We start from the raw sequence: 7,370 nt of genomic DNA, 5'->3' as shown, positions 1-7,370 counted from the left end.
TACCCATAACTATTTCTTGCTCAATCTATTCAAGTCTTATAGCTAATAAAACTTGAAATCAATCTTTGGAGTATTTAAACATTGTTTACAAACTTAATTAAATAACCTTAAAATTTTAAACTGCAATTAAATAAGTTTTGGTATGGCTGATTCTTATGAGTACTTCAAATATTTTTTTTAAAGATTTATTTATTTGAGAGAGAGAGTGAACACTGGGCGGGGGAGGAGTAGAGGGAGAGGGAGAAGCAGACTCCCTGCTGAGCAGGGAGCCTAATGTGGGAATCGATCTCAGGAATCTGGGATCATAACCTGAGCCAAAGGCAGACACTTAACCGACTGAGCCACCCAGGTGCCCCCTTCAAATATGTTAAAAACAGACCAAACATACAAAAATGATGTTTTATTGTGAAGCTAATGTGTAAGCTTCAGGACTCCTTACCTGTTCACCTTCTTCCAGGGCCCCTTCTTTTTTCTAGATACATGCTTACTCTTATACCTTACTCAGCAGGTACTCTCATACCTTTTCTTCTTACATAGGGACACACAAATTGTATTCTATTTATTTATTTATTTATTATTTTTTATTTTTTTTAAAGGTTTTATTTATTTGACAGAGAGAAAGACAGCCAGAGAGGGAACACAAGCAGGGGGAGTGGGAGAGGGAGAAGCAGGCTTCCCAAGGAGCAGGGAGCCTGATGCGGGGCTCGATCCCAGGACCCTGGGATCATGACCTGAGCCGAAGGCAGACACTTAACGACTGAGCCACCCAGGCGCCCCTGTATTTTATTTATTTTTTTAAATTAACTTTTTTTTTTTAAGTAATGTCTACACTCAACATGGGGTTCGGACTCAAGACCTGAGATCAAGAGTTCCACACTCTTCTAACTGAATCAGCCAGGTTCCTGGGGCGTACAAATTGTATAAGCTTTAGGTCCCACAAAGTCTGGATCCTCCTGCCCCCTGCTTCCTTGGATCACTGCTTTATTTATTTTTTCATCCTCCTAGAGTTTCTGTAAGACTATATTTATTCCTCTCTGGGCTTTCAAAAATCCCGTCAGACTGAAAAGAAAAAGAAATGTCATCTTAGTCCAGTGGAAATTATTGGATCTGGGTCCTTCATCAATTGATTCTTGGTCAGGACTCAAGACTTGTTTGTGCAGTCCAAGGGGACTGTCAGCAGGCCATACACGAGCTTTTCTTCATTATGTCTCTAAGACTTTTGAAGTCATACTTCCGCAGAGGTTTGAGTGTTTTGCAACCTGATGTCTTTCCTCAAAATCATGGGCTTTCAGTCTCACTTGGGCACCATCCTATAACTCATTGTCCTGTTGGAGAACACTGATGGGGACTTTCGCATTTTTGAAATTCATGTATTCCTACTAATACATTATTTTGTTATATTCACAGAGCCACTTGAAGGCTTCACTTCCTAGAATAAGAATGAATTGAGTTCTGTGGAGTTAGCAGGACTTGGGGATGGTTGGCTAACTGGTTCTTGTTGTCCTCACCTACTTAGTCATTCTGCCCACGGTTCCCTTTGTCCGAACGATCTGACTCCTCACAGGCCTGTGAGTTACTTCCCTTATCCAGGTGGGAACAAGTACACATGTAAACTTTATAAATAGACATCTAATTAATAAAAGAAGCAAAGTACCCATATGGGTTAACTTATTCAGATTAATAAGTTATGGGATGCTAGGCTGGCTCAGTCGGTGGAGCATGTGGCTCTTGATCTCAGGGTTGTGAGTTCAAGCCCCATGTTGGGTGTCGAGCTTACTTAAAAGAGAAAAAAAACGTAAAAAGTTAAACGTATCCTATATCCTATAATAGTCACCATTCTTGTACGTTTCAACCAGTTTTTGTGCTCTTTTTCTATTGGAACTTTCCTATTTGGGTTGTCATCATGAACTCACGGCCTTTCACAGATTCAACTTTTCCAGTAGCTTTGACAGCAACAGTAATAAAATAATCATCACATTGTTATGGATGTCACAGTTGTCGCATCTTGGCCAGTGAAAGATTGGTTCCTTTGTCCTGTCAGCGCTGCTAATGTTATTTATAGCCTTCTGGCTTGCTGACAACAGGAGAGCATGTTCCCATGCTATGCAGCCTGATTTTTTTTTTCTTTCCGCAAGCTGTGGACTCAGTGCCCCTCCTCTGGGTGGAGAACGGCACGCATGAACCTTTTGAGAGTTGTCTGTGGGTAGGGGTGGGGCGGGGGGCTGCTGCTTTTCGAGCCCTCTCAGTAATCACTCAGCAATGACAATGGTAATTTTTTGTTAAGATTTTACTTATTCATTTGAGAGAGAGAAATAGGGAGCACAAGCACGGGAAGCGGCAGAAGCAGGTTCCCTGCCGAGCAGGGAGCCCAACGCGGGACTCGATCCCAGGAGCCTGGGATCATGACCTGAGCTGAAGGGAGACGCTTAACTGACTGAGCCACTCAGGTGCCCTGACAATACTTATTTTTTAAGGTTAGGAGTTTGCATTTATTTTTCCAATTTAACGTGGAGTGCTACTGGACCTTACATTTGTTACACTGGCAGATAATTTGTGGGTGGTTTTGTTTGTTTGTTGTAATCTTGGGGCGAGGGGCATCAGATTGGCAAAGACACAGAATCTGGGTGTGCCTCTGGGTCAAAAGGGCAGGATCTAAAGGTCCTGCTTTAGTCACCTAATCTTCACAACAACCAAATGAGGTAAGCATTCTTGGCATCTTCATTTTACGGATGAGGAAACCTAGCCTCCCAGCCTTTTCCGTACCACAGGCACATGTACAAAATAATGCTTATATGGCACCCTGGATTAAATACACGAGGCTGGCAGGAGCCAAAGGTATGGGGTGACCACTAGTCCCAGTTTGCCCAGGACTTCCCCAGTTTTAAAACCAAAAGTACCTTGTCCTGGAACCCCTTCCAGTCCCAGTCAAACCAAGATGGTTAGTCATCCTTGCGGAGGTGTCTGGCCAGGGGTCTCCAGCTGCCCCATGCCCAGCCTGCCTGGCTGACCTATGGATGAATACCTCCTTGCTCTTGTAACCTTTTAGTGGTACACTGGTGTGCCTGCCCATTTCAGGTGAGACTGAGCAATCAGCCTGAGGTCACAGAGCTAGTAAAGAGAGGAACCAGGATTGAACTCAGCCCTGCGTGACTCCCGAGCCTAACTCTTAACCATGATGCTTTGTCCTTCTGTGTCTCCTTTACGCCCATCCCCTCAGCCTTGTCGGTACTGCTTCATCCTCAAATACTCAACACTTTGAAACCAACAGAAGTAAAAGGGGCTTCTATTCACTTTTCTCAAAAATATTTGCAACTTTGAAGAGTGCCTCAGGAAGAGGAATTATGCCCAAGAAGACAGATGGTAAGAGAGGTACCTACAAAGGGGTCAACAGTGCCTCATCTGGATGTCCTGCTAAGAACCTGACTTTTCCCTTTGGCCTTGGGGAGCCACTGAAAGTTTTGGAGCAGAGGAGTTACATGATCACTTCTAGGCTTTAAGATGATCTCACTGGCAGAGTGAGGGAGCAAGGACAGGCCAGGGGAGGCCAAGACTGGAGGCAGGGTGATCTGTTAGGAGGCTGGGAAAACAACCAAGATAGCAATGCTGTGGGCCTGCATGAGGGCAGGGAGTGAGAGAGGCAGTTAAGGCAGAAGCCATAGGAAAGGAAAGGGTTTAAGAGGTCTGCAATTTATTAATTTGTTTTTCATTCAGTCTTAATTACTCCACCATTCATTTATTTAACATATTTATTTAGTGCCTATTAAGTGCCAAGAGCTAGGCTAACCTCGAACTGACTCTAGTTTTGAATCTGGGTGATGAGAAACAGATCAGGAATTCAAGAGCAGAAGCAAGGCTCTTCAGTGAAGATTTGGCCATGCTGAGTTTGTCACATATGGCCAACTTCAGAATTTCTCTCCAGGATCTTTAAGAATTGACCATCACAAAAAGCTCAGCTCAGAGCAGACACAAATTATATGCATACTTGGAGGCTTCTCATGTTTCATTATCAGATATTCATTATTTTGGGTCAGTCACTGGCGCTGCAAAGGGAAAACTGAAGGAATTATTCTATGATCTTTTCATGTTCTTGCTCCAAAGCCTTCAGTGATCCCCTATGACCTACAGGAAAAAGTTTGAGATCCTTTAAAATGGCATCCGAACTGGGCACCATCAAAGTTATAATTTCACGTTAATCTGTATGAATTTTACTAAGGTCTATTTCTCTCAGTGAACTGTAAACTATTATTTTTAAGATTTTTATTTATTTATTTATTTGAGAGAGAGCAGGATGCCTGGGTGGTTCAGTCGGTTAAGCGTCTGCCTTCAGCTCGAGTCATGATCTCAGGGTCCTGGGATAGAGTCCCACATTGGGCTCCTTGCTCAGCGGGGAGCCTGCTTCTCCCTCTGCCCGCAGCTCCCCCTGCTGGTGCTTTCTCTCTCTCTCTCTGACAAATAAATAAATAAAATCTTAAAAAATAAATAAATCAATCCTGGATTTAAATACATTTTAGGGGCGCCTGGGTGGCTCAGCTGTTAAGCGTCTGCCTTCAGCTCAGGTCGTGATCTCAGGGTCCTGGGATCGAGCCCCACATCGGGCTCCATGCTCCACAGGAAGCCTGCTTCTCCCTCTCCCACTCCCCCTGCTTGTGTTCCCTCTCACGCTGTGTCTCTCTCTGTCAAATAAATAAATAAAATCTTTTAAAAATAATAAATAAAAATAAATAAATAAATACATTTTTAAAAAGAGAGAGCAGGCGGAGGGGCAGAGGGAGAGAGGCAAGCAGACTCCCTGCTGAGCAGGGAACCTAACAACGGCAGCTCCTTAACCAGCTGAGCCACACAGGCGCCCCTTTTTGTACATTGTTGTATCATCAGCACTTGGCACTCAAATGAGTAAACAAAGGAATGTGCTCTAGAGTAAATGGACTGTCAACATTTGTGGGTTCTATCATGGCCTCACTCTTTTTTTTTTTTATTTTAAATTTTTAAAGAAATATCATTTTATTACCTTACATAAATACAGTAATAGTAATTCTTAATTCTAACAATGCATCCTTGATTTAATGAATAAAAAAGGTTGATTTTTATTTTTTATAATACATATTTTATTTAAATTTAATTAACATAATGTATTATTAGTTTCACTAGCATCAATTAATTAACATAATGTATTATTAGTTTCACATTAGTGTCAATTAATTAACATATAATGTATTATTAGGTCAGTGATTCATCAGTTGCATATTAACACCCGGTGCTCATTACATCATGTGCCCTCCTTAATGTCCATCATCCAGTTACCCCATCCCCCTGGCCCCCTCCCCTCCAGCAACCCTCAGTTTGTTTCCTATAATTAAGAGTCTCTTACGGTTTTTCTCCCTCTCTGATTTCATCTTGTTTTATTTTTCCCTCTCTTCCCCTATGATCCTCTGTTTTGTTTCTTACATTCCACATATGAATGAGATCATATGATAATTGTCTCTCTGACTGATTTATTTCACTTAGCATAACACCCTCTAATTCCATCCATGTTGTTGCAAATGGCAAGATTTCATTGCCATTTTGATGGCTGAGTAATATTCCATTGTATATATATACACATCACATCTTCTCAATCCATTCATCTGTCAATGGACGTCTGGGCTCTTCCCGTAGTTTGGCTATTGTGGACATTGCTGTTATAAACATTGGGGTGCAGGTGCCCCTTCAGATCACTACATTTGTACCTTTGGGGTAAATCCCTAGCAGTACAATTGCTGGGTCATAGGGTAGCTCTATTTTCAACTTTTTGAGGAAGCTCCATACTGTTTTCCAGAGTGGCTGCACCAGCTTGCATTCCCACCAACAATGTAAGAGGGTTCCCCTTTCTCCACATCCTCACCTACATCTGTCATTTCCTGGGTGGTTAATCTTGACCATTCTGACTGGTGTGAGGTGGTATGTCATTGTGGTTTTGATTTGTATTTCCCTGATGTTGAGTGACGTTGAGCACTTTTTCATGTGTCTGTTATCATGGCCTCACTATTGACCTTCTTGGACTCTGTGGACTTGAACCCCAAGACAACCACAGATACAGCCTGGCTTTCCAGAGGCTCTGAGGCCTGGACAAAGGGCATCAGTCACCTGAGGGCTGCCCCCACACCCCCAAGGGCTTTGCTACCAGGCTATTTGCTTTATAGGCACTGCTGAGGTGAGCTTTTACACAACAGCTTTTCTCTAAGAGCAATGGGGGTTTTCTGGAGATCACAGTTGCCCAGAATAAAAAAAAAATGCTTTGGCCAATATGAAGAAGTGGAGCTGTTTTGTACCTCAGAAGGCAAAATCCTAACCTTTCAGATTTCTCTGCCTCACTTACCTCTTCCAGCAAACCTAGGTCCAGCAGGGGCTGAGTGAGGGCTGAAATCCCCCCTGGCTCCACCCTGAGCCCTGGTTGTGTCTGTCTGTGTCTGTCTGGGAGGGAGGCATCTTTTGCTAATTCACACAAAGGCCTGGAGGGGTGCCCCTTTCTACTTACCCAGACACCTTATGGGCTAGCCGGGGGTGACAGTGATGAGGGCCTTCTGGGGACATTGACCAAAATGAAGCCTCTGTTGGGGCACCTGGGTGGCTCAGTCAGTTAAGCATCTGACTTGGGCCTAGGTCATTATCTCAAGGTCCTGGGATCGAGTCCTGCATTGGGCTCCCTGCTTAGCGGGAAGCCCGCTTCTCCCTCTGCCTCTGCCCCTCCCCCTACTCATGCTTATATGCACATGCTCTCTCTCTCTCTCAAATAAAATAAGAATCTTTAAAATAAACAAACAAATAAATAAATAAAAATAAAAGAAGCCTCTGCCTCCAGCAAAAAGCTGAGTGGGACTCTAGCAGCCCCTGAGATGGGTTTATAAGGAACTTCTCGGCCCCCTCAGAGCTCTCCCCCTTGTTCCAGTTTCAAGCCTAGTCATTACCAGCTCCCTGCTCAGCCCTGGGGAGCCGCCTACCCCAACCCCTTGCCTGCCCTCCTTCCCCACCCGTTCCATGGGTTACCTTCCAAGCATGCCTACATGTGGCCTAGATACTGCTCAGCGGTTCTGAATCAGGCCATAGGCTCAGGTGCAAGAAGTCACAACAGCCTTATTTTTGTTAAGTCAACAGCAGTTGGTCTCTGAGCCCTCTTCCTTCTGCCCTGGCAGAAAGTTCGCTCTTGGCAGTTATGATGATGCCCTCTTCCTCCTTGGGGTGATCCGGGGCCCTGGACACAGGCTAGACTTTAATTGTTTGTGGCCCCTCTTAAAAAATTCAACCCATAAATTTGAAGTACTGATTGACTTCATTAAGTGACTCATGAATCTGGCAGCATTCCATCGACCAAGGAGCTCAGAGGAGGTGTACAA

Source organism: Mirounga leonina, unplaced genomic scaffold, assembly GCF_011800145.1.
Source record: "Mirounga leonina isolate KUSES-001 unplaced genomic scaffold, KU_Mleo_1.0 Mir_173, whole genome shotgun sequence".
NCBI classification, from domain to species: Eukaryota; Metazoa; Chordata; class Mammalia; order Carnivora; family Phocidae; genus Mirounga; species Mirounga leonina.
This window is presented reverse-complemented; position numbering follows the sequence as displayed.